Raw genomic sequence first — 12021 nt, 5'->3', positions numbered from 1 at the left:
TGTTTCTGACAGACAGGACATATATTCACAACAGTGGACGTTTCGATTGCACAATCACGACTCCAGCTCAACAAAACGGCAAGATCCATTATTTTCATCCAATGTCCCATGCCTATATGTTTCCTTGGTGCAACACATAAATGCTACGGGACAGAGCATGGCTTCCATTTTTTATAATTTTTGGAGAGACCACAGTGCCAACTCTCCACCATACTTTTGTGTCGCACTTCTGCATGACGTGCATTGTATATTTAATATTCTCACTTTGCGCCTAACCACAAGACAAAATGTTTAACTTTCATATTGATTTTATGTAGCTTGATTCAAACATTGTCCTCCAGCTTGCACAATTGGATGACACCCATACACGATTACTAGGTCGGTAGTGCAATTCATTTTTTAATGTGTTGATGCTTTCTAGTTTTGTTTTTTAGTTTAGTTTAGCCACATGTTTTTTCCTCAGTAGTGCGTGCTCAATCTCGCTCATTCAAATAGACATGCACTTCTTTTCTCACACTTTGGTAATTCAACTTATGTATTGCAGTACTCAATGCACTCTACACATTGAGTCTATATATAAAATAGACACACATTTTTTTTCTCCCAGAATTCAACTTATGTATTGTAGTACTCAATGCACTCTCTACATGTTTACTTTATTCCCAAGTTGTTGATGTGAATCTACGTATGTCCTTGTTTGGCAATGCATTTTATATATTGCAAGCCAACATTTTCCTCTGCATAACCATTATGTAGCACGAGGACGACCCTTTATCCCAACTTTTTCCTCCTCAAATGTGTGACCAATAGGTGAGACTCCTTGCTTCCTCTGATTGTGACAACATGTGGACTCTCTCTCTCTCTCTCTCTCTCTCTCTATATATATATATATCATGTTCTACAAGAAATAAAGGAAAATTGACTACGCTTGATTGAGAATAAGACGGGTCCACGATCTAGCGACTAAATGATCAATATTACTAGGTTGAATAATGCAATCTGCAACAAACAACTACCAAAGTAGGTTAAGGAGTAGGTTGAGTTGCAACCCTTTTGCTCAATTCAATTACCCTCTTTAGTAGACCTTTGTTGTATAGGGGAGCACTTTGGGACACAACTTGCTTCTTTCCAATGCTCATCGAGTCCCAAGCTGAGCTATTATTGGTGCATATCAATTGGTTCTACTCATTTTCTTGTGTTTCACAACAAAACCCAAGACGATAACAATCACAACCATTAAACTAATCGAGTAACCAACTGAACTTGAAAATCTATTAGATTATGTACGGCAAAGGCCCACCAAGCAAGACTAGTTGCAATGTTGAGGGAGAGAGAGCGAGGACTTGTGCTTTATTGGATGCACAAGGCCTTAGTGTGCAATTCCTAGGTATTTCCATAGATTCCACCTTGACTTACGTAGCTGCTTTCGATCTTTCTCAAGATCCAAGCGAACACGGCAAAATATAACCCCCAACCTGTAACTTCACACAAAGCATTCCGCCTTGAGCCAAGACAACACGAGTGCTATACTTGCCATCCCTACAAGCTTCAGCGTATGTAAAAAAATGTTTTGTCCCCTCAATATTGTGTGCACCACCTGATTGTGTGTCCTTCTATCACGGAACCACTGTCGCTTGCCACATGGACCCCCCTTCTCTTTTCACTTTATTAACTTTTCATTTGCTAACTTGCCTTCAACATCTCACTACATTCCCTCTAAACAAATGCGTCCAAAATCGTTACTACATACTAATGAGAGGTTGATGGACAATCACATGAAAACTTGTGGACATTATGAATGCTTCCTGCAAGTAAATTGCGATTATGTCATGTTGGACTTTTGACACCCCTCAATGCGAACTTCATTGCCAAGGTCAACATCATATAGGATTGATGAATGATGCTAAATCCACTAACATCAAATCTCAAAAGAGTGAGTTGTTTAATGAGGCCAGCATGGCATCACCTTCCCCTTAGAGGATTTCTTTGTGGGATATCTAAAAGTAAATGGAAGGGTTTTGCCGTCACGTTCTCCTCAAAAGGGTTGTCTATTTGGTGGGGAACCATCTTGAGTTGTTTCAAGAGGCATGAGGGTAGCCACCAAGATTGGCCAGAATCCATCAATCAACGGCAACAAGCAATGTTGCAACAATGGTGTTGGCCTTATTTGCAAAGGCAGTAGCTTTCGTGAGCCACCTTTTCCCTAATTCATGAAGGTTGGATGCATGTTTACATCTTGTAGAGGTTTGCATTGCTTGTTTGTGGTGGGGGGACCATCATGTGCCCATTTGGTTGGGAAAAGAATTGTTGCCCAATGTAAGGGTTGAAAACGAATTAAACCCACGAGGAATGTTTCCACTTTATTGTTTGGGTTGATCAAGTCCAAGGGGGTTGTAAGACGAAAACTAACAATCAGGCAATGATTTGTAGGGTTGCATGTGTCCTTTGTAGGTTCATGGGGTAGCAAGGCAACATATAATTGAGTACATTGCGCCTCTTGACTTATTAGTTGGTTGAGAATGGTGGGAATATTTCCAATGAAGGAGTTCAAGTAGGTGTTGACATGGTGCAAGCTTTGACAAGAGGGATGTGGGAATTAGGCCTGTTGTAATTTTTTTAGAGAAACCAATAACCACCAATTATGGCAGTTATAAAGTTCAAGGTAGATAATGAAATGAGAAGGCTTCAAAAGTTGCTATAAATAAGATTAAGGAAATGTTAAGATGTTTAAGTATCCTACATTGGCCGATACCCATCGGGAGGCCATATGAAAGGCTGTTGTTTAAGATGTCAAGCCACTATACATGAACCTCTTGAACAGAAGCATTAATAGGCCTTGGAATGACTCAAACCGTTTTACTAGCATACATTCTCAAAGTTGGCTTTGTCTAGAGCAACGAGTGGAACTTAATTGTTTTGATTCCAAGGTTATTTGAGGTTGTTTTGGGAGAACATGCAAAGACATCCAGCTTCCAAGAGTGCATCATCATGAAGTGGTGGTCGGGACTCGAGAGTATGTGCAAAGATAATAATGGTTGCTTGAGGTAGCCTCATGAAGGGTACCATCCACGTAGTAGCCATCCAAGAGATAACAAAAATACGGGCCCCAATGCCCATAAATGAACACTCAAATCATTTGATAGCAATTCAACATTGTCTTATCTTTTGCCATCCTTTTGAGTCATGGCAGTTGGACAAGGTTGCACCCGCCTTTGCCTTAGAATCTCGTGATTGTTTGTGGAAGGTGGAAAGATATTATAATTAATGGTTTCAACCTTAGGTGTAAACCGCTAGTGGATTGCATATTGAACATGCATAGTGGGTCAAAATTATAAAGATCGTCCTTTGGATGCAAGGCAAGGGGTACTACCACCGTCCGTGTGATACCATGTTGGAATGAAGATGGAGCACTAGCAATGGTCAGATTTGAAGGGCTCCCTATTCTTTCAAAAGAAGTAATTAGTAAATGCTACCCTTCCTTGTGGAAGGTCATGTTTCCCTTTGGCACTTCGAATGACAAAATATCATAAAAGTCACATGTCGATTGTTGTAACGTAGAGACATGTTTGATGAAGAATATAAGAAAATTGTGTGCTTGTTGAACAATATTAATAGAATTTGTATGAACAAGCCTTTGTGTATATCAAAATAGTTTCCATTAGAGTTTTGGAGACATGCGAAGACCAGACTAGAATCCTATTTTACATTCTACTTTCTTAATTTCAATGATATATGGTGTCGTGTTTTCTAAATAAGATGGGTATCTCAATGTGTTTTGGGCTTTCTAAAAGAAGCATTAGAGGAGAGTTGAGTTAAGCATACTTTCAATGTTTACACTGATGATTGAGCCTTACTTTAAATGTTATTTTGGTTTTAAAATATTAAATGGATCTTTTTATTTCACCTTTTATTTCACATCCTGACATGTTTTAGAATGCTAAAGTGACGCTTTACCTTGCATAATTCTAGTAAATTCTATACATACATACATACATACACATATATATACATACACACACACACACACACACATATATATATATTTACATATACACATATATATTAATGAGTTCTTTTTATTTCATCTTTCATTTCAAAGTCTCACATGGCTTGACTTTTTTTGCATTCTATAGCTTAATTTCAGTTGGTGTTTGGGAAAGTCTTTTTTTATTAAGAGACCGTCGACCAAGTTTCCTCCTCACAAAGAAGCAACTGAAAATACTAGCAAAAAATTTTGAACTTTTTTCTCACATATTTCACTAGTTTTTCTTCCCTTTACCATGGTTTGCAATTGGCTAGTCTCGATTTTCAACCGGCTCAAGGAAAGCTAAGGCAAAATCCTTTCCCCGATAGTGATTCCTATTAAACTCAACCTAATGATTTAATCACTTTCTTATTGTTTTAGAAAGCCATCGTGACCCTTTCACTTGTTTTAAATTGATAGATACCTTATTTTATTACCCATTCTGGTAAAAGTGCATCCCCTTCTCACGAGAGACTCATGAAACTTTTAATTACTCAAGACAGAGTGTAAGTATATTTATTTGTGTTATATTTCAAATATGTGCACCTCCTAAGGTGGACACTTCACAAAGTGAAGGTAGTATCACTTCTACTCAAGCTCTTGCTGACAAGAAATGAGCAGCATTTTTTGATGTGTTTAAGTCTGACGTATGTTCTGGTTTGCCTCCATACAAGAATGTGGAGCACAAGATTGAGCTGGTGTCAGGAGCATCTCCAGATGAGTACTTGGAGAAGGGCTTCTTCTGACCCAGTTTTTTTGTCCATTTGCATCACCCATTTTGCTCGTAAAAAAGAAAGATGGATCATTCAAAATGTGTATTGATTATAGGGCTTTAAATAAAATTACTATAATGCACACATATCCTATACCTAGGATATACGATCTCTTAGATACCCTATATGGAGCCATTATCTTTAGTAAGATAGATTTAAAGAGTGGTTACCATGAGATTAGGGTAAGAGAAAGGGATGTATATAAGATAGTTGTAGGACCAAGTTTGGTCATTAAGAGTATTTAGCCATTCTTTTTGGTCTTATTAATGTGTATATAGGCCATTTATGGTCTGTTTTGTGGTTGATTTTATAGACCTTGTCCTTGGATTATAGTAGGAATTTCCTTGATTATAGTAGGAATTTTCAAGAACATGAACCAAAATTGTATGCAGTCTTTCAAGCTTTGAGATTAGAGACACGTTTGTATGCTAATGTGGATAAGATTGTTCTATGTATGGCTGAGATTGATTATTTGGGCCATATCATATGGATCCAAGAAGGTAGCATTGATTTTGGTGTGGCTAGTGCCACAAAATATAATAGTCTTGCGATTATTTCTTGGTCCCTTAAGGGTTTTCTCATAAGTTTATAAAATTATATTCATTCATATCAGCTCCTATGACTGATTTGTTGCAAGATAAAGTCCCTTATCAATGGACTAGTAAGCAACAAGAAGGTTTTGAATAGTTGAAGCAAGCAGTACCTTTAGCTCCATTGCTTAAGGTTGTAGATCCAAAAAAGCCGTTCAATCTACATACGGATGCTTATGGTATCACTGTTGGTGCGGTACTAAGTCAAGATGGAAGGCCAATAGCTTTTGCAAGCAAGAAGCTTTCATCTCCACAATTAAAGTGGTATGTACATGAGTTAGAGTTGTATGATATAATTCACGCATTTAAGATTTGGTGCCATTAACTTTATGGTGCAATGTTTATACACAAATCATCACACCTTGAATTACTTTCGTACTTAGATTTGAGAGGTAGTAAAACTCGATGGGCAGACTTGATGGTGTTACCATATACATGTGGTAGTGATGTGTGTAAACACACTAGGACCATCGGGGCATTTTTTCCCTCTTTAGGAGGTTTTCCCCCCCGAGCATTGTATATACGCCCATCACTCTAGGGCTATCTATCTTTCCATTGCACACTAAGTAACACACTCTCTATTGTGTGCCTTGAGCTTCCTTCATCTTCTCCAAGCTGTGTACGTTTCTCTGCAACCCTAATTCTAACAATTGGTATCAGAGCAGGTTACGTCCTCCCGAGCTTAGTCACCAGCTACTCCAGCGCACGTCTGCTCACTTTCTCCGATTACAGTGAAGTTTGGCGAGCGTTCGCAGGTCAACAAATATTTCGGGAAAGCTCACAGAGCTTAGTCTACTTAGATTTCTGATTCGGGCTCATTTCGGCCTCCGTTTCCACTACAGGCAGGTATGCACATGCAATTTTTTCATTTTGTGCAAAATTTCTGCTAGTGCCGATTTTTGCATACACGTGCCTTACAGTCTTCTACGGTGTGCTATATAGCACGTGTTGTTCCCGCTCCATTTCTCCTATTTTTGGGCAGTTTTCACATCAGGTGCAGCATTTACCATGGCTGACAACAACACAGATGTGTTCAAGATGTTTGCTACTAAGGACAGGTTGGATGGGGACAATTACCCTTTGTGGGCTTATATGATGCAACACGTTCTTGTGTCAAAGGGCGTTCTAGAATATTGTGCAGGGCATTGATGAAGTCCTGGTTCTGAGGATGTAGGCGATGTTGAGGATGTTGCACATCTTGCTGCTGTTAGAGTTGTTTTGCCTACGGCAAAACAAGCTCGTTGGGATGTTAAGGATGCGCAGGCTCATGCATTGATTGCATTGTCTGTGAAGCGCACCATTGTTCCTCACATCCATTCAGCAAAATTTGCAAAATAGGCTTGGGATATTCTAGCAGGTCTTTATGCAAGCCGCAATGAGGCTAAAATTGCTTTGCTACGTAAAGAGCTGGAGTCGAAGATTATGCATGAGGAAGATGATATGGACACTTTTCTTGCTGGTGGCAAGGATATCAATGAGCAACTTATTTCTGCAGGTGAAGTCATTTCACACAGTTCCCTTGTGCAGACTGTTCTTGATGCCTTACCAGATTCTTACCAGACTTTTGCTAGTACTTGGAGACTGATGACCCAAGGAAATCCAGAAGTTGTCAAGTTTGATGCATTATGCACATTGCTGTTGCAAGAGTCACTTTCCAGAAAAAACAGGACTAGGCAACGTGCAGTTGAACAGGCTTTTATTAATTCTCAAAGAAAGGGTGGTAACAGTAATGCAGCCACATCTTATGGTTCTGCTACGAGTGGAAAAACTTCTGTTCCTAATGCTTCTGCTGGTAGAAATTCGTCTGGAAATTATCGTGATAAGGGCAAAAATAAGATGCGTTGCCATTATTGTAAAGCCAATGATCACTTGATCAAGTCGTGTCCTAAGTTGAAGACCAAAGAGGCTAAGAAGAAAGAGGGTGGTTCCATTGTAAATGTTGGTTCCACTACAAATGCAGCCATTGTTGAGTCTTCTGTGAAAGGAGACTGTGTTGCTGATGTTGATGCAGAATGGGCTTTTAGCGCAGATTGCACTTACAATCTTGTTGTCTATGATGCATGCTTGTCAGTTGCTACAGATTTACATGTGTGGTATTTTGACAGTGGTGCTACAAAGCACATTACCTCACATCGTGAATTGTTTACCTCTCTTGAGTTTGTCCCTCATGGGAATTCAGTCACTTGTGCCAACAACGCCTCTAATCCAGTTCAGGGAGTTGGAAAGATTGTGCTCACTGCTGCTAATGGCAGTTCCTTCACACTTGTTGATGCACTTTATGTACCTGGGATCAAGAAGAATCTCTTGTCTGTATCTACACTTGCTAGACTTGGACTTGTAGTCAAATTTGTGGGTGACAGATGTACAGTTCATGATCTCAGTTTTGGTGATGAAATTGTTGCATCTGGGCTTCTGTGCCGTGGGTTGTATAAGCTCACTTTGTATGACAAGTGTGGACAAAATTTTACAAATGCTGTTGCAGGTTCAAGGGCTATTTCAGATGCAAAACTTTGGCATGCACGTTTTTGTCATCTGAATTTTGCCAGTTTGCTGCATTTGCAGAAATCTGATATGGTTGCTTCTTTGCCGCCTTTTGAAGCACCTGTCAAACATGTTTGTGAAGGCTGTATTTTGGGTAAGATGCAGCGTTCTAAGTTTCCAAAGGATGGTTCAGTTCGGGCCACATGCAGGTTGCAGCTTGTGCATAGTGATGTTTGTAGGCCCATGCAAACTCCGTCCTTGGGCAATTACCTGTACTTCGTGACTTTCATTGATGATTACTACAGGCATACATGGGTATTTCCGCTTAAAGCGAAGTTCGAAGTTTTTATGTGCTTCAAACAATTTCTGGCTATGACTGAAAATGTCTCGAAATGTACTATGGGCACCCTCCGTTCCGATCGAGGGGGGGAGTATATGTCTCATGAATTTAATGCATTTCTGGCTAGTCGTGGGATAAAACACCAATGTACAGTGCCTTATACACCTCAGCAAAATGGTGTTGCTGAGAGGAAAAACAGGTCACTGACGGAAATGGCACGATATATGGTCAAAAGTCAAGCTTTGCCGCATTCTTTTTGGCTTGAGGCCATCATGTGTGCCACTTATGTACTTAACAGGTGTCCTACGAAAGCTTTGCAGTCTATTACTCCATATGAAGCATGGCATGATAGAAAGCCTTCTATTGAGCACATGCGTGTTTTTGGCTGTTTGGTATATGCTTTGGTGCCACCAGTGCAGCACAAAAAATTGGATGATAAGGCTGTCAAATGTATTTCTATTGGTTATAGTGCTGAAAGCAAAGGTTACAGGTTGTATCATCCGCAAACAAAACATATTCTGGTTTCTCGGGATGTAGTGTTTGTGGAAGATTCTGTTCAGCCCTTGCTGTCATGTACTAGAGACAATAACGTAAGCTCAGAGGACATTTATGACACTTTGTTGCCTCTTTTCAGTGGTGGAAATACGAATGTAAGTTCTAATGAGACAAATGTACAACCTATGGGGGTTTCTGAAAATGTTACAGATTAGCCTATTACTGATGCAGATGTACATGATGTACTTGATGAGGAAAGGGCTGAAAATGAGCAAGCTAGAGGTATGCCAAAATGGCTGGTGCACACTTAGCGTGACAATAAATTGGATGCACCTTTGTCTAGTCGTACTCGTTCAGGCTCTCACCATGCATCTTATGCATCAAATTGTTATGCTTTAGCTGTGTGTAGCTTACATGTTGAGGAGCCTCTGTCTTTTGTTGAAGCACATAATTCAAAAAATTGGATGGCTGCCATGCAATCAGAATATGATTCACTTATAGAAAATGACACATGGACTTTATGTGGTTTGCCTCCTAGGAAAAAGGCCATTGGTACCAAGTGGCTTTACAAGTTGAAACGCAAGCCGGATGGTGAGATCGATTGCCATAAGGCTCGACTTGTTGCAAAGGGTTATGCACAACAAAAAAGCTTAGATTATGAAGATACTTTTGCTCCCACTTGTCGTATGACTACTGTGCGTTTTCTATGTGCATTGGCAGCTGATTTTCGTTGGGATGTACATCAATCAGGCATTGTTACTGCTTTCTTGAATGGTGACATATTTGAGAAAGTTTATGTAACGCAACCTTGTGGTTTTGTCATAAAAGGACAAGGGGACAAAGTGTGCAGATGTAAGAAGGATTTGTATGGGTTGAAGCAATCTCCTCGTGCTTGGTATAAGAAAGTTGACACTCATTTGTTCAAGCGAGGCTTTCGTAACAGTCCAACAAAAAGCACATCGTATGTAAAGCGTGAGGGTGATGTACTTCTCATTGTGGTTCTTTATGTCGATGATTTGCTGATCACTGGACCAAATGAGAGACATATTGCTGAATTTAAGGCTGATTTGAATGCTACTTTCAAGATGAAAGATTTGGGGCTGTTGTATCATTCCTTGGGTATATAGTTTAAGCAGTGTGATGGTGGTATTGCCTTGTGTTAAAAAAGTTACATAGAGACATTGCTATGTAAGTTCTGACTTAAGGATTGCAGACCTATTGCCACTCCCATGGAAATAGGTTTGAAGTTGAGTGTACATGATGCTGGCGATCCTATTGATGTCACTCTTTATCAAACTGCTGTTGGCTGCCTCATTTATGTATGCAACACGAGGCCAGATATTCAGCTTGCTGTCTCACAGGTAAGCAGATTTATGCATAGCCTAGGGTCTAAGCATTGGCAGGCTGTCAAGAGGATTTTTCGCTACCTTAGTGGCACTTTACATCTTGGCTTGTTTTATCCCAAGGGGGATCATTTCCGCCAGACTACATGCTTTTTTGGACTCAGATTGGGCTGGTTGTTTTGACACGCGAGTGTCCACAAGTGGTTTTTGTTTCATGCTTGGCAGTTCATGTATATCATGGTTGAGCAAGAAGCAACCTACTGTGGCCACTTCAAGTTGTGAGGCTGAGTACAAGGCAATCTTCACAGCTACAGTTGAGTGTGTATGGCTCAGACGCCTTATGGGGCTGATTTTGGTGTTGGAAAGTACATTTCCAACACTATCTACACTGACAATCCGAGCGCATTGGCATTTGCAAGGAACCTAGTTTTTCATGATGGCACAAAGCACATTGAAGTGCATTACCACTATGTCAAGGAGAGGCTCTCAGCAGGAGAGATCAGCTTGGCTGATGTGCCAACACAGGACAACCTTGCAGATCTTTTCACAAAGGCATTGTCTCATGAGAAGCTTGAAGCTTTCCGCAAAGCTTTGGGCTTACTCGCCTTTGTGGACTGATCATGTCCTCAGGGCATGGCACTTTCCTTTACTCATGTGCCAGCTGTCGTTCACCGCATCACGCCAGGGGGGATTTGTTACCATATACATGTGGTAGTGATGTGTGTGAACACACTATGACCGCCGGGGCATTTTTCCCTCTTTAGGAGGGTTTTGCCCCCGAGCATTGTATATACGCCCATCACTCTAGGGCTATCTATCTTTCCATTGCACACTAAGTAACACACTCTCTATTGTGTGCCTTGAGCTTCCTTCGTCTTCTCCAAGCTGTGTGCGTTTCTCTGCAACCCTAATTCCAACAGATGGCAAAATTTCACATGGAAATTATGTACAAAAAGGGCAAGGATACTATTGTTCGATGCATTATCTCGCATTATGAACAATATGAATCTTATTATACTAGAGAAAAATTTGCTTGAAGGAATTAAGGAAGCGCAACAAGAAGACCCTTATTTGCAATCAATAAGTTCTAAGATCAATCTACAATTTATTGCTCTAAATGATGCAACTTTTTTTACTTCATGGAGTAGCCCTCAACCAAGTCCATTTTTGAATTTCTACGTGGAAATGCATTTCTTAAATGGAAGATTTATGTTCTTTGTACACGGGAGTCAGAGCAATTTTGCATGATTCCATGATAGCCCTTGCGTGGGCCATTTCAGCATATACAAGACTTTATAATTAGTTAAGCAGACATTTTGGTGCCCCAATTTCAAGTGAGAAGTCCACAAATATGTCTCTAAATATTTTTAGTGTCAAGTTACCAAAGCAAACAGAGTTAAGGCACTTGGGTTGTTACAACCATTACAGATTTTGAAATAATTGGTAAAGCATTTCTATGGATTTCATAGTGGCACTACCAAAAACTCAAAGAGCCAAGGACTCTATTTTGGTAGTGGTTGATTGTCTGAGAAAATGGCTCATTTTATTCCTACCGTAGAGACTATGGAGGTCCACAAGTCGCAAATTTATTTATTTAGAGTATTTTTTGACTTCATGGATTACCTCAATCCATAATTATTTGATAGGGATCAAAATTCACATGACATTTTTGACGGTAAGTGTTCGCTAAATTGATTGTCACTTTTCATATGAGTAGTAGTGGTCACCCCAAGTCCTATGGTCAGATGGAGAGGGGAACCAAATTTTAGAAGATATGTTTAAGAGCCTACGTGTCTGACAGACAAATAGATTGGGACACATATGTTCCCTTGGTGGGATTTGCTTATAATAGTCATCCACATCGAGCTACATGATTCACACCATTTGAAATGAATTATGGTATGACCCCTATAGATCCAACAATTTTAGGTTCTCATACTAGTTTCCTTGTTGCCGTAAGTTTTCTTGCCAAAAT

Source organism: Adiantum capillus-veneris, chromosome 20 (genome assembly GCF_014529385.1).
Source record: "Adiantum capillus-veneris isolate H3 chromosome 20, ASM1452938v2, whole genome shotgun sequence".
Lineage (NCBI taxonomy): Eukaryota > Viridiplantae > Streptophyta > Polypodiopsida > Polypodiales > Pteridaceae > Adiantum > Adiantum capillus-veneris.
This window is presented reverse-complemented; position numbering follows the sequence as displayed.